Consider the following 19300-nt stretch of genomic DNA (forward strand, 5'->3'; position numbering starts at 1 on the left):
CTTAGCTTGATTGCATGATTTATAAAGGGCACTTGGATTTTTGGCTGTTTCTAAAAACTAATGAGAGACTTTCTACCTCTTAGAGGATTCAAAAGTATATTCTTGAAGAAAATTTCCAAAAAGTTCCAGATGTATTGTGAGCAGTGAGCGCATGTATGGATAAATGCATAGCTTCCCATCAGAGTATGTTTGGCTTCCCAGGTGGCTCAGTGGTGAAATAATCCACCTGCAATGCAGAAGACATGGGTTCAATCCCTGGGTTGGGAAGATTCCTGGAGAAGGAACTGGCAAGCCACTCCAGTATTCTTGCCTGGAGAATCCCATGGACAGAGAAGCCTGGTGGGTTACAGTCCATGGGGTCCTAAAATTTAGACACCACTTAGTGACTGAACAGCAACAACAGAAAGAGTATGTTAGACTCCTAGAAAAGATCTTGCTGGTTTAGACCAATAAATCTTTTTAAAACATATTTGTTTAGTTAGTTAGTTATTTGGCTATGCCTTATCTTAGTTGCAGCATGTGGGATCTAGTTTCCTGACCAGGGATTGAACCTAGGCTCCCTACATTGGGAGTGTGGACCCTTAGCCACTGGACCACCAGGGAAGTCCCACTAAGTCTTAATATTTTCCCCACCCTGCCCCCACCTAAGGAATGGGATGCATGACCATCAGTGACAGTGGTGGGAGCAGGTTAGAACCTTCGAGGGTGGTATTTTGGGGCAGGTACTACCCTCACCCAGGCATCACCACTGCCCTCCCAAGGTGAACAGTCACTGCCTTGCTGTGTTCCCATGGCAGATAGACGAGGAAGCTGAGGCCAGACAGAGCCAGTGACCTGTCCATGGTCATGGGCCAGTGAGGGAACCGAACCTTGAATCCGATCCGCCTGCTTCCCTTTGAAGAGCAGCCCCTGCAGTGCTTACGTTCTGGTACGTTTGTTAGAACAAACCTGAGGACTGACCGAGCCATGTTGCGGTGAGAGATGGGATCCAGAGAAGGAGCTGAAAGAGACTTTGCTGTAGGCTTGGGGAGATGCTCCAATGGTCTCCATCCTCCCAGGAGAGTCACAGCCTCTCAACCTTCGTTTCAACGTGAGAAAGATGCAGCTTTTGGGTGAAAACGCTGCCTTCTGAGCATCTCCATCAGGAGCATTGACTGCATCCATCGATCATGGGGACAGTGCAGGTGAAGAGGCTCTTACACCAAACCTGCCATTTAAGCTCGATTCTTTGCTTGAGGTCTAATAATATCCAAGCAGGTGCATGTTTTTCTGTAAGGTCTTGCCCCAAAATGTTTCTGAAATAGCAAAACCGAAAGTTCACGTCTTAAAAGCCTTTAACCAGAGTTGCTCCTCCCTACTGTAGTCAGAGCTTTGGGCAAGGGGTCCTGAAAAGACAGAACTCTCTAATGGTCAGGCTGGGTCTGGGGTGCGGGTTGACTTTGCAGAGGGCCCCACCTCCCACCAGGTTCTGGCACCAGGATGTGGGTGTGTGATGACACGAGAGGGAGTAGGCATGGCCCTTGGGCCACCGTGAAGGGAGCTTGGTTAGCTCAGGTGGGTCTCAGGAGAGGGTGGTGACAGAGAGAGGAGGGGGCAGGAAGGTCCCCCTTCGTGGGGTGGCACACTTCTGCTGCCGGTTTGTCCTTGAGGGCAGGAACTATGTCTTGCTCATCTTTGCGTCCTCCCTGGCGTTTAGCACAGTGAGTCGCCCATACCCTCTGTAGCAGGCACTCAGCGAATATTGATTAGATTTCTCTTGGAGGCTCTTGAAGACCAATAAGACAAGGAGCTCTTTTATCACTGGGTGAATGGGCTATGGATTTGGAGCAGGGAATAAGGAAAATGTTGCTCTAGCTGTAATTTACATTCTTTAATGGGATCTTATCAACAGTGTTTCCTTCCACACAATGAGAGGGGTTCCAAGATACTTGCTTGGGTGGACATGACCCCCAGTGTGTAGTGCTGTCTTGATCGGCCCCTCATATCAGTCATGAGATTAATTTTCCCACTGCCAACCCCCAGGAGATAAATGGCCTGTGATTATTCCAAGTCAGTTTCATTTTTCACTCAGCATGATGTTTCACTATTAAAAAAATGAACCTTGATCCAGGGTAGTCCTCTTATGTATGAAACATGATTTCCCTAGTTAGTAGACTAATTTATAATTATAATTCAAAACCACCCCTTCCTCGAAGAGATTATCTTTCCCTCTGTATTTCAGAGTGGGGGGAATCATTGTCCTGGCTACAGGAGAGTTTGTCATGGAAACCAGATTTTTTTTTTTTTCATACATTTTCTGAACAAACAGTGCCATCAGAAGCCTTGAACCTGACATTGTCGTTGATCTCCAGTTGGGTCAGGGGAGTTCGTTGACCAAAACTAACTCGGATCTCCCTCTTAAAGCAAATGACCCGTGATTCCTGAGAAGCCTCTAGGAGTGAGAGAAACACCTGTTTCAGCTGCAGTGGGAATGTGTTAACTTGAGTCTGTGCTTCCCCACCCCGGCTGACTGAGTCACCAGGGACCTTTTAAAAAAACCTTACACCAAGGCCCCACTTCAGATGAATGAAATCAGAATTTCTAAGAGAGGAGGTTGGCATGCTTTCTTTAAAAAAAATTTTTTTAATAAACTCCAGGTGACTCTAATGTGCAGCCAGGTTGAGGCCATCAGGGAAGCCCTGCTCCTTAATCCTGGACTCAGCCAGAGTGTCCACCTGTGCCCTGCGATGTCACAGAACCCTGGAGCAGACCAGTGCCGCCGGCTTTCGGCGTGTGTTATATGGAAGTTAGGATTGACACATCCTGCTGGTTAGTGGCAGAACTAGAAATAGATGGACTTACCTGGCCGTCCAGTGGTTAAGACTCTGCACTTCCAATTCAGGGAATGCGGCTTCGATCCCTGGTTCCGTGACTTAAGATCCCACATGCAGTGCAGCCAAAAAAAAAAAAAAGTAGAAATAGAGAACCTAGCATTATATGTTTTCTTTATATATATATATAAATAAAATTTATGTATTTATTTATTTTTGGCTGTGCTGGGTCTTGTTGCTGTGCAGGCTTTTCTCTGCATGTGGCTAGTGGGGCTACTCGCTGGTTGCGGTGCGTGGGCTTTTCATTGTGATGGTTTCTTTTGTTGCAGAGTGCAGGCTCTAGAGCACAGGCTCAATAGTTGTGACACACAGGTTTAGTTGCTCCTTGACATGTGGAATCTTCCTGAACCAGGGATCGAACCCTTGTCTCCTGCACTGGCAGGCGAATTCTTTACCACTAAGCCACCTGGGAAGCATATTATGTGTTTTCTAGTACACTATATCCACCTTTTAAAGCGCAAGTAATTCCAGACAGACGGATATTTGTTGTTGTTGTTTGAGTACTAACTACTGAATTTGCTTTTTAAAAAATCAGCTTTAACCGATAACTGGCCTTATGTTCAAATACATCTCATTATTGAATTATAAGATGTTTAGAATTGCAGTTCCACTTAAGCTGATGTATTATTTTTGCCGCCTTCATACATTAAGAGGCCTGAAGGAATCCAAACAACACTGTTTTCCAGGTTCCTTCACATCCCCCGGTGGGTAATAAAATCTTTCTTCAAGTTTGTAGCCAGAGTGAAGTAGCCAAGGCAAGTGGGTATGGGAGAAATTTGTGGAAGGAGTGAGTTGAACTGTTAAAGTACAAGAATGAAGCATACAAAGCCAAAAGGGACTTTCTTAGCAGGGTGAGAATGTGTCCGTTGGAAATGAGTTGCCAGAGGGCCCAGTTCGTGATGTTCTCCTTCCCCTTTCTGTGGTCTGGAGTACTGTGGGCATCTGGGTGATTATCATAGCCTGAAGGTGTTTTTTGCAGCAGGTGCACCTTTGAAAGGCCGCACCACAGAAGGCCCCGCAGGAGATGGCCAGTCCCTGTCTTAGCCACTGCCCCTCAGTTGTTACCCAGAGAATGCTAAGAGCTGATTTAGGAACAAGAGGAAACTCATTTCTGAAACTCACTAGACTGGTCCAGACCAAATCTAAACTCTGCCGGAATCATGTTGACAGAAGTCAGTAGAAGTGGGAGGTCATTCTGTGAAGTTGGCCTCTTTTTTTTTTTTTTTTTTGGCTGCCCTGTGTAGCTTGAGGGATCTTAGTTCCCTGACCAGGGTTTGAACCTGGGTCCCCTTCAGTGGAAACACAGAGTCCTAACCACTGGACCACCAGGGAAGTCCCTGAAGACAGCCTCTGAAGGGGGCTCGGCATCTAACCTAACACTTGGGTGAGCTCCGGGCTGAGAGCTGGGTTTCCCGACCGAACTTAATCCTAGGGAAGTCCCGAGTGAGTCTGTGCTCATTAAGCAGGTAGACCAGTGTAGTTGGTCATTTTAGCTGTTTTGAAATGTCATTTATAGGCACAGTCTTCTGTTTTCATGCATCGGGTTTTTTTGGTTTGTTTTTGACTGTGGGATCCTAGTTCTTGTAGTGGACGTGCAGAGTCCTAACTCAACTGGAGCCGCCAGGGAAATCCCTTCACACACACTTTTGACCTACATGATAAAAATGGCTTCTTCCAGTGAGCGGGACTTGGGAGATGAGGGGCTGAGTGCTGGGAGACTTCGGCAAATGAGTCATTTCCCCTGTATTTCCTCATCTGTAAAACAGGGCCATGGAACTAGAGACCTCTTCATGGGCCTCTTTATAAGCGTCTTCCAATTAGGCACCATTTAGGTTAAAGGGACGAGTCCCCCAGCTCTACTGTTCCACCTTCCCTCTTAGCTGGGTGGGGGAAGGTGGGGGCTCCTCTGCCTAGAGCCTCCAAGCCCCCAGTTCCTGAACGTAGTGGATCCCACCGGTTCATCTGCCAGCTTTATTGTATATGCCAACCCTGTCTGAGGGGCCTGGGACATGTTAATGAACAACGGTCTCCTGCCCTCGTGAAGCTTCTATCTACTTGGCGAAGACAGACAAGAAACAGCAGCATGATCAATACGAAATACATAGACTGTGCAAAGGTGATAAAATCCTGTGGAAAGAAAGAAAAGAAAGAGCAGAGCACAGGAGACAGGGGCCTGGAAGTTGCCACAGGGCTGTGCTTTCGCCAGCCATGGCTTGGTGGTCCTGTAGGGTCCAGCGGAAGCCTGGCACCTTCCTGACCACTGTGCCCTCCCTGCACTCTAAGTAGCATCACATCACTTAGGGTTGGAGTCCCTATACCAGTTCATCTTCCAGTTGATTTATCATCTAATCTTCAGGAGGACTGGTGTGTTTTCCATTGTTTTGTTTTGTTTTGTTTAGCTTTTGGCCATGCCGCATGGTATATGGCCTCTTAGTTCTCTGACCAGGGCTCGAACTCATACCTCCTCCTTTGGCAGCACGGATTCTTAACCACTAGATCACCAGGGAAGTCCCCAGGAGGACTGGTATTGACTGCTCACGTATGTTTGCAAATCCTGAGAAAAAAATGAGGTATTGAGTATAACTTGTCAATTTTTAACAGTAACATAAGAAGAGAACGTTTAAAAATCTGTCAAGGAAACGTCAGAAGCCTGCATGACTCAGGGGACAGAGGCAGCGGTTCTTTGATTTTTGTGATGTTTCTGTTCTCAAATACACATGTGGTGTGTATATATATGTGTGAGTGTGTATGTGTGTATTTACAAACAGAATTAAATAGTTTTTACCTATTGTGGATGTATTTATAAAATCTCCAGATAAACTCAAATACCATGAGAACAGTATAAGGCCAAGTTTAGGGAATCTGACGTCAAAGTCCCCACCTCCTCTAAACACTCCAGTGACCTCATCCAGTCCCTCTGCTAGGGTTCATTTTCCACTTGCCAGGGTCTCGTTTTGCAAAGAAGAAAATGGTTTTCTTTACACAGAGAGATTAAGAACATGTTTATCTGTAGTTTGGGTACTGGAACTGGGAAACCAAACCACAGTTGCTTCTGACACCAATCCTGCATCGTCTTTATCTGATGGTTCAGTACTTGGAAGTCTCTGGGGCTTTTGGTACTGGGGTGAAGTTCAATCACTTATCGGATTTGTGGTTTGGAGAAGAATAGAGATCTCCCTTTCAGATTAGGAGATGGTTGGTTCAAGAGTCTATGGCAAGGACATGTACTTGAGAGTCACCAACTCCTCCCACATAATAGGAGTCCATTTCTGTGGTGTTTCTTTTCCCCACCCTGAACCTTAAAGTGAATCAGATTATTACTATTATAATTTTCAATGTTGCAATAGTTCAAGATAAGTGGAGAGACTGGGGTGTTGAAAGACCAGGACTTTCATGACTGTGATCAAAGGCATCAAGACTTCTGAACACTCTCATTCTTACTTGGGTTTGGGTCATGTTTTGATTGACTGGGGACCAAAAGAATCCACAGTAAACCATGAGGAGAGGTGAGGGCCTGCTAAACCCTGGATTGTCCTACTTCTGAGCTAAAGGGCACGCCCAACCCAGTCTTCTTTAGAGAATCGGAAACTCACGCCCAGAGAAACTGAATGATTTGTTCAGAGCGCGAACCAGGACATACATCCCTGTGCCCCGGCTCATCTTTCAGCTTCATTTATTCAAAGAACATCTGTTGAGCATGTGACAGGCTCATGGAGACACCTTGGGGGTTTTTAACTTAGAGTTCCATGTATTTTTTTATTTTTGACTGCACTGCACGACATGTGGGATCTTAGTGCCCTAACCAGGGATCAAACCCATTCCCCCTGCAGTGTAAGCACAGAGTCCTAACCACTAGACCTCCAGGGAAGTCCCTTCACTTGGAGTTTTAAGGATTAACTGGTTTTGGAGTTGCACGAACACAGGATGGGCCAAAGAGTGAGCGGCAGGCCTGAGCAGGGACTTGTGGGCTCAGAATCTTAGGGAACTGCCCTGGGCAGGGCCCGGGCATGCTGCCAGGTCAGCTTCCAGGAGGCATAGTTGTGGAACCTGCCATCTTTTCCCTGTACGGCGCTGTTTCTCTGCAAGATGGTAAAACCCTTGAAGGCAGGAGTCTTACAGACTTCGAGGCTCCAGCGCCTCATGGAAGACAGGACTCTTCTTTCTGTGTTACCGGTAGGAGAGAAGAGTCCAACATGGGGGTGGGGGTTGAAATAAGCGAACCAGTAAGTAAGCTGGACATAGAGGAGTCAGCCAACAGGAAGAAGCGTGAACCAGGGAGTGCCTGGAAGAGATTGATAAATACTGCCTGTCTTTGCCAACCCTCCTGAGTAACGTAACCCAGTGATCCAGGACTCAACCATGACCTGGAGGGTTAGTGCCCCCACCTCCCCCACCTCCCCGCCCTGGATTCTGCCTCTTGTAGAGAAGATAGCCCTGGAAGTGACTGCAGTTATTGCAGAGGGAGCTCCCCCGGCCCCCGCCCCACCAGAGAGGGGGCCTGTCACTCCTTGGCCTCCTGAGGGGAGCCTTGTGATCCAGTGCCTGGGGTCTGGCTGGAGAAGTGCCTCAGATGACGGGTCTCAAAAGCAGAAGAACTTGCCATGAGGTTGCTCTGTGGGCCATATTTCATCACAAAAACAGTCTCATTTATGAAATTCTCCCATGAGGTTTCGGTGTGTGATGCTCCTATTCAGCTGTAAACCAACTAAGCAACACCAGTCCGACGCTAGTCTAAATGCCAACACCAGGAAGACTCATCTGGGCTGTGAACAGACTGTTAAGTGTATCTAACGCTTCGCCTTTGAGGAGTGTTTTTTCCCCCTCCAGGTCTGCTTTGCACCCTTAGGAACAGCATGCCCTCCTGCTCATTCTGTGAGCTACACAGGAAACCAAGAAAACGTGGATTTTGTGACCCACTCTGTACAAGTACATACTCAGCCTGTTTTTTTTTTTTGCCACATCGTGAGGCTTGTGGGTTCTTACTTCCCTGCCTAGGGATCAAACCTGTGTCCCCTACAGTGGGAGCTTGGAGTCCTAACCACTGGACTTCCAGGGAAGTCCCCACACCTTTGGCCTTCTGTTTGCTTCCCCAGCCCCTCCTTGTCCCAGTAACCCCTCTGCTTTCTATCTCCAGCAGCACTGGCCTGATAGGTCCTCAAATCCAGCAAATTATTTTTAGTCTCCAGGCCTTTGCACAGGCTGTTTCCTCTGCCCAGGAGACTTTTCCCTTCTTTCCACCCACCTCCCAGTTCCTGCAGATCTTCATTCAGTTGTTACGCCTTGTGAAAAACATTTGACACTGTGATCCATGCCCCCTGCAACACCAGACCAGATTGGCTTCTGATACACTCTCATGAGTGTATCAGACATCTTCCTGGGATGTCCCTTTTATAGCACTCACTGCAATTTGCCATTCTGTTTGTGCAATATTTTTTTTTACTCCTGTGGTCCCTTATTAGACTGTAAGTACCACGAGGGCAGGGATCAGATCATTGTTGTGGTTAGATCCTAGGGTCTTCAGTTGAGTTCAGTCGCTCAGTCAACCCCATGGACTGCAGCATGCCAGGTTTCCCTGTCTGTCACCAATTCCCAGAGCATGCTCAAACTCATGTCCATCAAGTCAGTGATGCCATCCAGCCATCTCATCCTCTGTCGTCCCAAAAAATTCCTGGAGTCTTACACAGCCTGAATTAATCATCGTCATAAGAGCTGACACTTATGTGATGCTGACTATACACTAAGAGTTTTACACATTTTAACCCATTATATATTAATTCACCAATGCTTTGAAATCAGTGTTATTGTTGTCCCTCATTTTATAGGTGAGAAAACCAAGGCACAGAGAAGTCAGTGACTTCTCTTCTTGCAGACACGTTATTCGGGGACAAAACATGAAACATGGCAAACATATGTTGAACTATTCAGCATCGTCAGAAAATGAGGGCTATTGCATAAGTGAGTTTCCAGGTAATTCAAATACAGCCCTAGAACTGTGGGGTGGACACCTTTTCAGCAGTTATACTATTCTTCCCTCTTAAATACCATAAACCAAGCATTTTAAGCTTTTCTTGATTATTCTAGATTGTCAGTACCAGCTCTTACACTTTGCTGCCTTGTTACCACCAGCTCTTACATTGTATTGTCTGCCCACAAGAGCAAAAGATGGGGAGCACCTGAGGTTTGGGACAGAGTGGATAATCAGGTTTTGAGTTTTGTTTACTCTCTGTTGGTATCTTTGGCCAGCACCAGTTTTCTTTAATAAAATGGTCTTCCCTAATATTTACGTAGCTCTTGTCTTTGACATCCTTTGTATTTGTTTTGCTGTCCGAGCATTCAATGGGACACTGTTTTTGCTCAGTTCTCCAAAGGAAAAACAGAGTAGGAAGCTTAGCCACCTTGCCCCACAGGTCACTTGCCCATGGAAGCCATTCTTCTGGCCCCGAGAAGTTGGCAGTGAGGTTGGATGACCTCCCGAGAAAGCAGAAGCCTGACTGGGATGAAGCCTGTTGGCGGCAGAGCATGTGCTATTAGAAACCTGTGCCGTCTCCCCTCCCGGCCCTGGACAGCCGTTTTTCCTTTCTCCGGAGGGAGTTCAGTCCTCCTCTGTGTCTGGAAGGGCTTCTTCCTCGAACCCGAAGGCGTGGTGTCCTCTTGGGGTGATTCCTTCCTGCTCCCATTTCCTGCCCACCCTAGATTGGCCGGAGGAGGCAGCAGTCCTTCCGCTCGGCCACTTGCTCGGGCTGCAGTTTTCACACCACAACTCCCTAGGTCTGCTTGTGCCAACAGTCTTCCAAGCAGTTTCTGACTCTTTCCTATCTCTGTCCAAATGTGTGGGAATTGCACTGGGATGTTTATATTTGCCTCCCAGAAGAGCCTAGAAAATAGAAACCTATGCTGAGAGTATGGAAATCCTGTGACATAAGATTTTCTTTTTTATTTATTTTAAAATTTGTTTTTGTTGAAGGATAGTTGATTTACAGTGTTGTGCTAGTTTCTAATCAAAGCAGCAGAGTGATTTGGTTATGCATATATAGACACACATTCTTTTTCATATTCTTTTCCAATATGGTTTATCACGGGATATTGAATATAGTTCCCTGTGCTATACAGTAGGATCCTGTTGTTTATAGGATTTTCTTTGCTGTGAAAAAGTCAATATTTTTGCAAGCATCTTATTCCTGCAAAGTGAAGCTGTCACGGCTTGCTGCGTGAGGCTCATGGTTGTACATATGTCATTAAAATGGTCCTCCATGTTCAAAAGGAGTCGTCCGGTGCTAATCAGTAATGTGCGTTTCCTTGGTGCTGCCATTAAAAGAATGACTCACTTCGTCAAAGGAATGGGCAGTGGCCACTGTATCATCACCATCATCATCAAAGAGCACTTTTTTTAAGAACCATCAGAACGGGGCTGGATAAATGTATTCCAGGGATTTTTTTTATAGTGGCTAAGGCCATGATCTCTGACTTCCTGTGATGTTATCCACGCCCACTTAGATCTACAGTGGGATCTCAGGAATTTTTATCCAGAACATTTTTTTTAAGGCCCCACCCTGTATAATTTGCAGTGCCTTTTGGTCTGTTGGGTGGCTATGTAGATATGTATTACAAATTTGGTGTCTCATCCGAAAGGTCCCAACCCCTTCCCCATCAGAACAGTGTTGATCTCCAGCAAGACTCGAAGGACTCCAGGCCTCAAGTAATTGAAGCCTGTGTTTCTCAGAAAACCATGATTTAAAGCAGTGAAATTATAGTGTGGTACAGTGTGCAGAGGACCAGGAGGCGAGGCAGAGAGACCTTGGTTCCAGTCTGGTTAGCGGTCTGTGGTGCCTTGGGCTAGTCACTTCACTCTCTGGGCCTTGACTCCTCTCCTGTGAACTGAGAGGCTGGGGTAAGGTGACCTTCTCCAGTTCTTTTCGTTGCTGAAGTTACATATCCCAGAAGCCGTAAACAGCCCCTGCTTGTTTGATCTGTATTGTCTGGAACCATGTGGATTTCCGGGACCATCAGCTAACTGGAGAGGGAAAGGTGGCATGGTGGATGGGGCCAGCCGGGCAGTGGGTAATCCTCAGACGTACTTCAGACAATGGGGACTCTTGTCTAGGGGAAAGTCGATCTGGCCAAGGAGCTCAACTTCAGGCAGATTTCATAGTGTTTGACTTCCATTATAAAGCTTGGCAACATCTGGCAGGCCTAGGTGGCAATTATGTCATAAATATATAAATACAGTTGTTTATGGATAATGTTGATTCAACTAGAGCATTTATCCACTTTCTACCCGACCCCTTCCGTCCGTCTCTGGCAGAAAGGAATCTCTTACCAAGTTTAAAGAGCAAAATTGACAGTTTCAGATTAACTGCTGTTATTAAGACTGAAAAATTTGGTATCCAATTGAGTCTTTTTTTTTTTCCCTTGGGGTTTTCATAGGAAGACTTCCTAATAGGTTTAACTGAAGATGAATGTGCTACTCAAATAGATCAAATCTGGCTTTTTGTAAAGCTGGTAGTCCCCTTATGAACTTAGGGTCTAATCAGACTTTTATTGGTTTTGTTTGTTTACGATGCTGCTCCATAAGGTAAGTGAGCCTAATAGGATTCTTAGTTTTCTACAAGGCCTGCATTGCTGCTGTTTCCCTTCAGTGAAGAAGACTGAGTAATAATAATGGTGATACTTGCATTCCAAATCTCAACCACTAAATGATGGTGAGACCTTGGGTTTTAGTTTTAATATTAACAAAATGCTTAACAACTTTAGAGATTCAATATCACCCTAAGAACAGGGCTTGGTCCCTTGACCACAGTGTGGTAAAGGGTTTCCTGTAGCACCTTTCATGCCCAAATAGATTTGCTCCTCCCCTGGGGTCAATATAAGTTGATGATAGAGGGACCGTGAAGACAAATGGAGCTGCCAGCTGCTTGAACTTAGACACTTAGCCTGGGGCCCCAGAACCAGTTCGGGAAAGTGTCTTCACCTGTTGTGAAATGAGCACACCTTTACTGTCAGAAATCATGTGGCCTTACAAGGAACCTTTTATCAGACCCATTAAATGAGTAGCCTAGACCACCAAAGAATTGGGTGGTGGTTAATTACACCACATGCGAGAATTGCTTCGTGTTAAATACCAGTTTAACTCTCTCAGTGGCTGATTTTGGAAACCACACAGCACTGCTCAGTTAAACCTTGCCCTTTTTCTGCATCCCAGTTAGACACCTGACTCCCATCCAAAGCAAATGTCACGGTTACCTTTATTGACCCGATGTCAAGAAACAGCAGCCAATGGGCTGATTAGAAGGAAATATATACAGTTGATGGATTATTGCTGATCGAGGCACAGGTAAACAAAGTGTGTCAGAGTTTGGCATGATTTTAATCCTAGACTGAAACCATTAAAACGTAGACACAATTAAAAGTCTCTTTAATATCACCAGTGTTTTAATTCTGTTCTTCATCCTTAGTCTACTGGATTGGAATAAACCCAATGAGGTTTCTGTGTCACTGTGTACAGATGATTGTATAGAAGTCTCCACGTTTGAGCTGAGTGAGTGAAAGTCGCCCAGTCGTGTCTGACTCCCTGCGATCCCATGGATTATACAGTCCATGGAATTCTCCAGGCCAGAATACTGGAGTGGGTAGCCTTGCCCTTCTCGAGAAGATCTTTCCAACCCAGGGACCAAACCCAGGTCTCCCGCATTATGGGCAGATTCTTTACCAGCTGAGCCACAAGGGAAACCCATACTGAGTACTTGACTCTTAATTCAGGTATGTCAGTGAGACAGGGGATGGGGAGCAGGGTTTGATTAGAATAGGGAATCAGAGTTTCTAGTTATTAACCTTAGCAATAATGCTTGGAGGTGAGAAGGGCATTGGGTGCCGGGGGATATGCCAAGGCACCATAAAGAGGAGAGAAAATAAGACTTGCACGTGTGTGTGTGTGAGTGTGATGGGGGAGATGGTTCCTATGGATAAGAAAGCAGAGGATAACAGAAGATGCCAAACTCTGTTACACTTGGTTGGATCTGTCTTATCAGACCTTTTCCTAAGATACCCTCAAAGGAAGAGCTGCTGTTCTAGCCTGCTCCACTGATCATGATGTGGGCTTCATTTTTCAACAAGAGACTGTTATGTAATGGGTGTGTGCCGGCATTTACTGGGCACTGATTTCAGTCGCATGCTGATTTGGAGAATTCTCGGTGGTTTTTTGGCCATCACTGGGCACAGTCTTCTACCATGTGGCCAAATATGACAGTACCCCGCTTAGTAGTTTTATGAAGCCACCAGAATTGCAAAGAGCCAAACTCTGCTGGGGTATGTAGCCAGAAGTATATAATATGGCTGCAAATAGAATTGTAGACAAAGATGTATTTTTTTTTAAATTGTTTAGGGCCTGCCAAGGGACTGTGTTACATAATATTGTTTTGAGGAACTTCCTGCTTAATTGCACAGGTTCCCCCCGCCTTTTTTTTTTTGGTGGGAAGCTCTATAGGACTGGGATCTGGTATGATGAGCCAGAAAGTGTCTTACCCATAGCTCTCAAAATAAGCTCACCCATCCTGGGTGGCTTTCAGCTGGGTATAGCCCACAAGGAGGATCCAGTCTACTTGTGATTTTTCCATACCTCTGCTTTCTTATCCATAGGAACCATCTCCCCCATCACACCCACACACGCACATGTGCAAGTCTTATTTTCTCTCCTCTTTATGGTGCCTTGGCACTGGCACATCCCCTGGCACCCAATGCCCTTCTCACCTCCAAGCGTTATTGCTAAGGTTAATAATTAGAAGCTCTGATTCCCTAGCACGTTCTAAGTTCATTTGCAATTTATTATTCTACATTTGGTGACATGCAATCTTAATTGTTCTCAAGATTTCCCCTGTCCTAAGTAGTAAAAGCATAAGCGCTTGGAAGTCTTTCCTGTGGAATCCTTCCTTCACTCGCATGCCTGTCTTTTTTTTTTTTAATTTATTTATTTTAATTGGAGGCTAATTACTTTACAATATTGTATTGGTTTTGCCATACATCAGCATAAATCTGCCACAGGTATACACATGTTCCCCATCCTGAATCCCCCTCCCACCTCCCTCCCCGTACTATCCCTCTGGGTCATCCCAGTGCACCAGCCCCAAGCATCCTATATCATGCATGGAACCTGGACTGGCATGCCTGTCTCAAGTCTTAATAATACCATAATGGATATTCATCAACCAACCAAAAGTCACTTTACCTTCCTTTTACCTTTATGGGCTGCTGTGCAGTGGGTTGGAGCCCGGGCAGGAAGCCTTGCACTGCACAAGGCAGAATGGTTGTTGGTGGCCAGTTATAGGTTCCAGGAATTTAGGTGGAAAAGCACAAGCTGGAATTAAGATTGCCGGGAGAAATGTCAATAACCTCAGATATGCAGATGACACCACCCTTATGGCAGAAAGTGAAGAGGAGCTAAAGAGCCTCTTGATGAAAGTGAAAGAGGAGAGTGAAAAGGTTGGCTTAAAGCTCAACATTCAGAAAACTAAGATCATGGCATCTGGTCCTATCACTTCATGGGAAGTAGATGGGGAAACCATGGAAGCAGTGTCAGACTTTATTTTTTGGGCTCCAAAATCACTGCAGATGGTGATTGCAGCCATGAAATTAAGAGACACTTACTCCTTGGAAGGGAAGTTATGACCAACCTAGATAGCATATTCAAAAGCAGAGACATTACTTTGCCAACAAAGGTCCGTCTAGTCAAGGCTATGGTTTTTCCCGTGGTCATGTATAGATGTGAGAGTTGGACTATGAAGAAAGCTGAATGCCGAAGAATTGATGCTTTTGAACTGTGATGTTGGAGAAGACTCTTGAGAGTCCCTTGGACGGCAAGGAGATCCAACCAGTCCATTCTGAAGGAGATAAGTCCTGGGTGTTCATTGGAAGGACTGATGCTAAAGCTGAAACTCTAATACTTTGGCCACCTCATGCGAAGAGTTAACTCATTGGAAAAGACTCTGATGCTGGAGGGATTGGGGACAGGAGGAGAAGGGGACGACAGAGGATGAGATGGCTGGATGGCATCACCAACTCGATAGACATGAGTTTGCGTAAACTCCAGGAGTTGGTGATCGACAGGGAGACCTGGCGTGCTGCGATTCATGGGGTCGCAAAGAGTCAGACACGATTGAGTGACTGAACTGAACTGATGTTGTATAAGGATTTTCTGCTGGACACATGCCAATATCTTTGCTAGACTAATACAAGTGTTGTATCTTCAGTTTGGTGGAAGGGTTTTCTTAACCTTGGTGGTGGTGGTTTAGTCGCTCAGTTGTATCCAACTCTGCGATCCTACGTACTAGAGCCCACCAGGCTCCTTTGTCCAGGGGGTTTCCCAGGCAAGAATACTGGAGTGGGTAGCCATTTCCTTCTCCAGGAGAATCTTCCCCAGGCAGGGATCAAACCTGTGTCTACTGCATTGCAGGCAGATTCTTTATACCAGGGAGAGTATGTATATTCAAAGACACAATCATTAGACTCTTTCTATATGGGGCTCGGGCTTGAAAACTAGTAAAAATATTCCACAAGAATAACTTAGAACATTTGGAATCACCCTTTAATCTCTGCTTATACCTCAAGCATGCATAAGCAATATTTCCATGTCTTTATTTAAAAGTTTTATGGATTTATTGTGCCTTAAAATATACTCTACCAAGGTAGTGAACTGTCACGTTTTAAACTATTTTCCAAATTAAAATTCTGCTTTTTAAGGACTTGGCCTTTATGTCTTTCAGATAGAAATTAACTAAGTAAAACTAAAAGTGAGGATTATGTAATGTAACAGCAATCCAATAACCATTCAGGAAAAAATTAGTTAAAAAAAAAAACACCAACAAGCAAAAAACCCCACCTCTCAGCAAATCCTGGAAATCAATGTGGTACTCCTAAAAGAAAAATAATACCACTTTGTAATTAGCCAGATTATTGTATTCTAATTATTATAAATGGTTTGGTCTGTTGGAGTGGAGGTAAGAATGGGAAACGTTTCACAGGAAAGTGCCTATAAGTTGAGCTTTTGGAGATGGACGTTTGGGTTAGACCTGATCAGTTTGCATGCCACCTGAGACGTGTATGGCTCCCTTGTTCACAGTGTGCACATCCTCTTTTTTTTTTTTTTTTTTTTTGTGGTCTCCCCTGGTGGCTCAACTGTAAAGAACCTGCTTGCAATACAGGAGACACAGGAGGAGCTGTGGGCTCGTTTCCTGGGTTCCTGAGAATCCCTTGGAGAAGGAAATGGCAACCCACTCCAGTATTCTTGCCTGGAAAACCCCATGGACAACCCATGGGTTCAGAAAAGAGTCTGACACGACTTAGCAACTAAACAACAAGGACTCACTAGTTTGGGGACAGACACGTGTGTGCATGGCCCCACTTCTTCCCTCTGACTTCAAGATGAAAGGTCTGTGCCAACTTCATTGATCTTGTTTCTGACCATTGTTATTAGGTAGTCTGTTAAACCGTGGGCTGGTTCTTGAAATATGTGTCTGAAATTTAAGAATTGTGTTTCTTTGGAAAATGCAGCCTCTTGGAAAACCCTAATGGGGAAGCATGGGGCTGCCCTGTGTTCTGAATCTTAGAGCAGCATGCGGTGTGCTTCCTGCTGTTCATCCAGGGGCCAGAGGGAGGGTGCAGGGGAGCAGCCTTATCAGTGGTAGCCTGGCAACTGCAACCAGATCCCAGCTTTGTGGGCTCTTCTCCAGCCACCGGGGAGCTGCCTCTGGCCTGACCCGTCCCAAGTTCTAGTTCAGAAACTGGTAGGTTTGGGACTTCCCTGGTGGTCCACACTTTGCCTGCCAGTGCTGGAGGATGAGGGTTTGATCCTTGGTTGGGAAGCTAAGACCCCCACATGCCTAGTGATCAAAAAAGTAAAACATAAAACAGAAGCAATATTGTAACAAGTTCAGTAAAGACTTAAAAATGGTGCACATCAAAAAAAGGGGACTTGCCTGGTGGTCCAGTGGCTAAGAATCCTCACATCCAATACAGGTGGCCAGGGTTCGAACCCTCGTCAGGGAACTAGATCCCACATGTCTCAACTGCAGCCAGACCTGATGCAGCCAAATAAATAAATATATATATTTTTAATCTTAAAAAAAAAAAAGGTGTGTTAGAGGCTGTTTCATTTGTTTTTGTGCTACCTAAACACTTGATTTGTGAATGTTTGTACGGACAGTCCCTTCTGTCTGTACTAAACAAAGTTATTCCAGAGCTTGTTTTAGGAAAGACTTTTTTTCCTTGCCTGAAATATAAACATTTGAGTTCATTAATGCAGGAGCAGCTGACAATTAGCTGAATTTAGAATATTAGAAAATGAGATTGTTGGAGATTTAACTACCTTTTACTCATCTCTGTATGAGCAGTTGGTAGCTGCGTTCATGTCTTTTGCGGGAAATGCAAAGCAAGTGGTACATTTTAATCTTGCTTTATAATAAAATTGAACATGAGGATGCAGCCCAGGAATTATGTTTTCACAGGAGGCAGCCCTGGCCGAGCCGAGCAACAGCGAGGGCTGGATTTTAACAACGCAATCAACCTAAGTGAAATAAGCTGTTGTTACAGGCACACATTTCCCCAGCACCATCTGGCCCAAATTGCCCAGCTCTCTGGTCCTCAGACGGGGCATTTCCAGAGTTGCTATGTCAGGGTCACCTCATGTGAGAGGGCCAGACTTCCAGGAGGACCAATTAGCTAATGGATGTCTCATTTTAGACTAGACTAGATTACCTGCCACGGCCTCTACCATGTCACTGCAATTACTCTTTTAGGAGTCACCAATGAAGCCAGGAGTATATAACCCACTAGTTTCAAAAACAAGGCAGATCCCAGGCTGATTGGCAGGATCAGACCTTTTCTTTCTGCTCTCAGGCTCTCTGGAAACCAGTGTGTGTAGCTCTGGGGCCTGAAGCCCTTTTATCCATTGCAGGGAAAATGGAACACCAAAAGGGTGAAGGTGATATGCAAGATCATCATCGTGAAGCAGTGATTTTAAATGTTTCACAGACACGTAGTTCTCAGCTGTGCTCAGTATCACACAGAATTTAGTTGCTTATTGCATTCACGTGAGTTATAGCAACTTATCACTTTGCCGACAAAAGTCCATGTGGTCAAAGCTATAGTTTTTCCAGTAGTCATGTATGGATGTGAGAGTTGAACCATAAATAAAGCTGAGCACCTAAGAATTGATGCATTCGAATTGTGGTGCTGGAGAAGTTTCTTGAGAGTCCCTTGGACAGCGAGGAAATCAAACCAGTCAATCCTAAAGAAAATCAACCCTGAATACTCACTGGAAGGACTGATGCTGAAGTTGACGCTCCAGTACTTTGGCCACCCAATGCGAAGAGCCGACTCACTGGAAAAGACCTGGATGCTAGGAAAGATTGAGGGCAGGAAGAGAAGGTAGGGACAGAAGAGGAAATGGTTGGATGGCATCACTGACTCAATGGACACGAATTTGTATAAACTCTGGGAGATAGTGAAGGGCAGAGGTGCCTGGTGTGTTGCAGTCCATGGGGTCGCAGAGTTGACACTACTTAGTGACTGAACTACAACAACAACAGACAGCAGCTGTAGCTGAGGGCAAGCATTTTAATGCTTTAAAAAATGCCAGGAGAAGACAAAGGCAGAGATTTTGTGCTATTAAGTTGCCTCATGAGAGACTAATGCTGCTCAGAGTGTCTCTTTCTAATTTGAAACCGTCAAGAGCGTCAAAGAAGAGAAAAATCTGTCTGGTGTGATGGGGTTTGTGATGTCACTGTGGACATTGTGATTAATTCAGCGTTCTCAGTTGCTAAATTCAACCTCCAGCCAAACCTGGTCTTTCTGAGATTTTTGAAGACCATGCTAGTTATGTGATGAGTGTTTTATTTCGAGTCACCAACCAACCATGGACAATTGCTCTTCCTGTGGTTTCCAAGATGCTCAGACAAAGCAGCTGGTTTTCATTTCGATGCCAATAGTGGAGCAGCACTGATACATTTTAGTAAATATTGGCCCCTTTTAGTATTAAGACTGTGATGAGATGTATATGGGGGCATTTAGTTAATTATAGTTGTACTGTAGGCTTTAGGCTTTAATTACAGTGAAACTCTTCTGTTCTCTGGATGTACACTCTCTGACCGGGAGACCTTTGTGTTTCTAAACTTCTGTCCCTTATTTGGTGGATTTCAATGATCAAAGGTGATTGGGTTACCTAATAACCCTGAGGTGGAAAGGGCTTCTGGAATTTAGGGGCTTGCTGAAGGTCCTTTAAATCCCAGCTTCTCTTCCACCTGCTAACTTATCCATCTCCTTTTTATGATCATATTATAGAAAATTTAGAAAATAAAGGAGAAAAAACTAGGGCTACAATTTTACATTTTTTTTTTTCTGTAGATATATTGAAAATACTTGTGTGTGGGTGTGTGTGTGTGTAT

General features: G+C 45.1%; 1 protein-coding gene and 1 non-coding gene across 2 annotated transcripts in view; one reads left to right on the top strand and one right to left on the bottom strand.

Moving 5' to 3' along the window:
* The window catches only part of ERN1 (endoplasmic reticulum to nucleus signaling 1), an 83063-nt gene that overhangs the window by 6945 nt on the left and 56818 nt on the right, over positions 1–19300 (top strand). The gene's annotated exons all lie outside the window — the stretch shown is intronic.
* Positions 4130–4202, bottom strand: TRNAG-UCC (transfer RNA glycine (anticodon UCC)). The gene has a single exon. It is a non-coding gene; the product is annotated as a tRNA-Gly (tRNA).

The sequence above is a fragment of the Bubalus kerabau genome, chromosome 4 (genome assembly GCF_029407905.1).
Source record: "Bubalus kerabau isolate K-KA32 ecotype Philippines breed swamp buffalo chromosome 4, PCC_UOA_SB_1v2, whole genome shotgun sequence".
NCBI classification, from domain to species: Eukaryota; Metazoa; Chordata; class Mammalia; order Artiodactyla; family Bovidae; genus Bubalus; species Bubalus kerabau.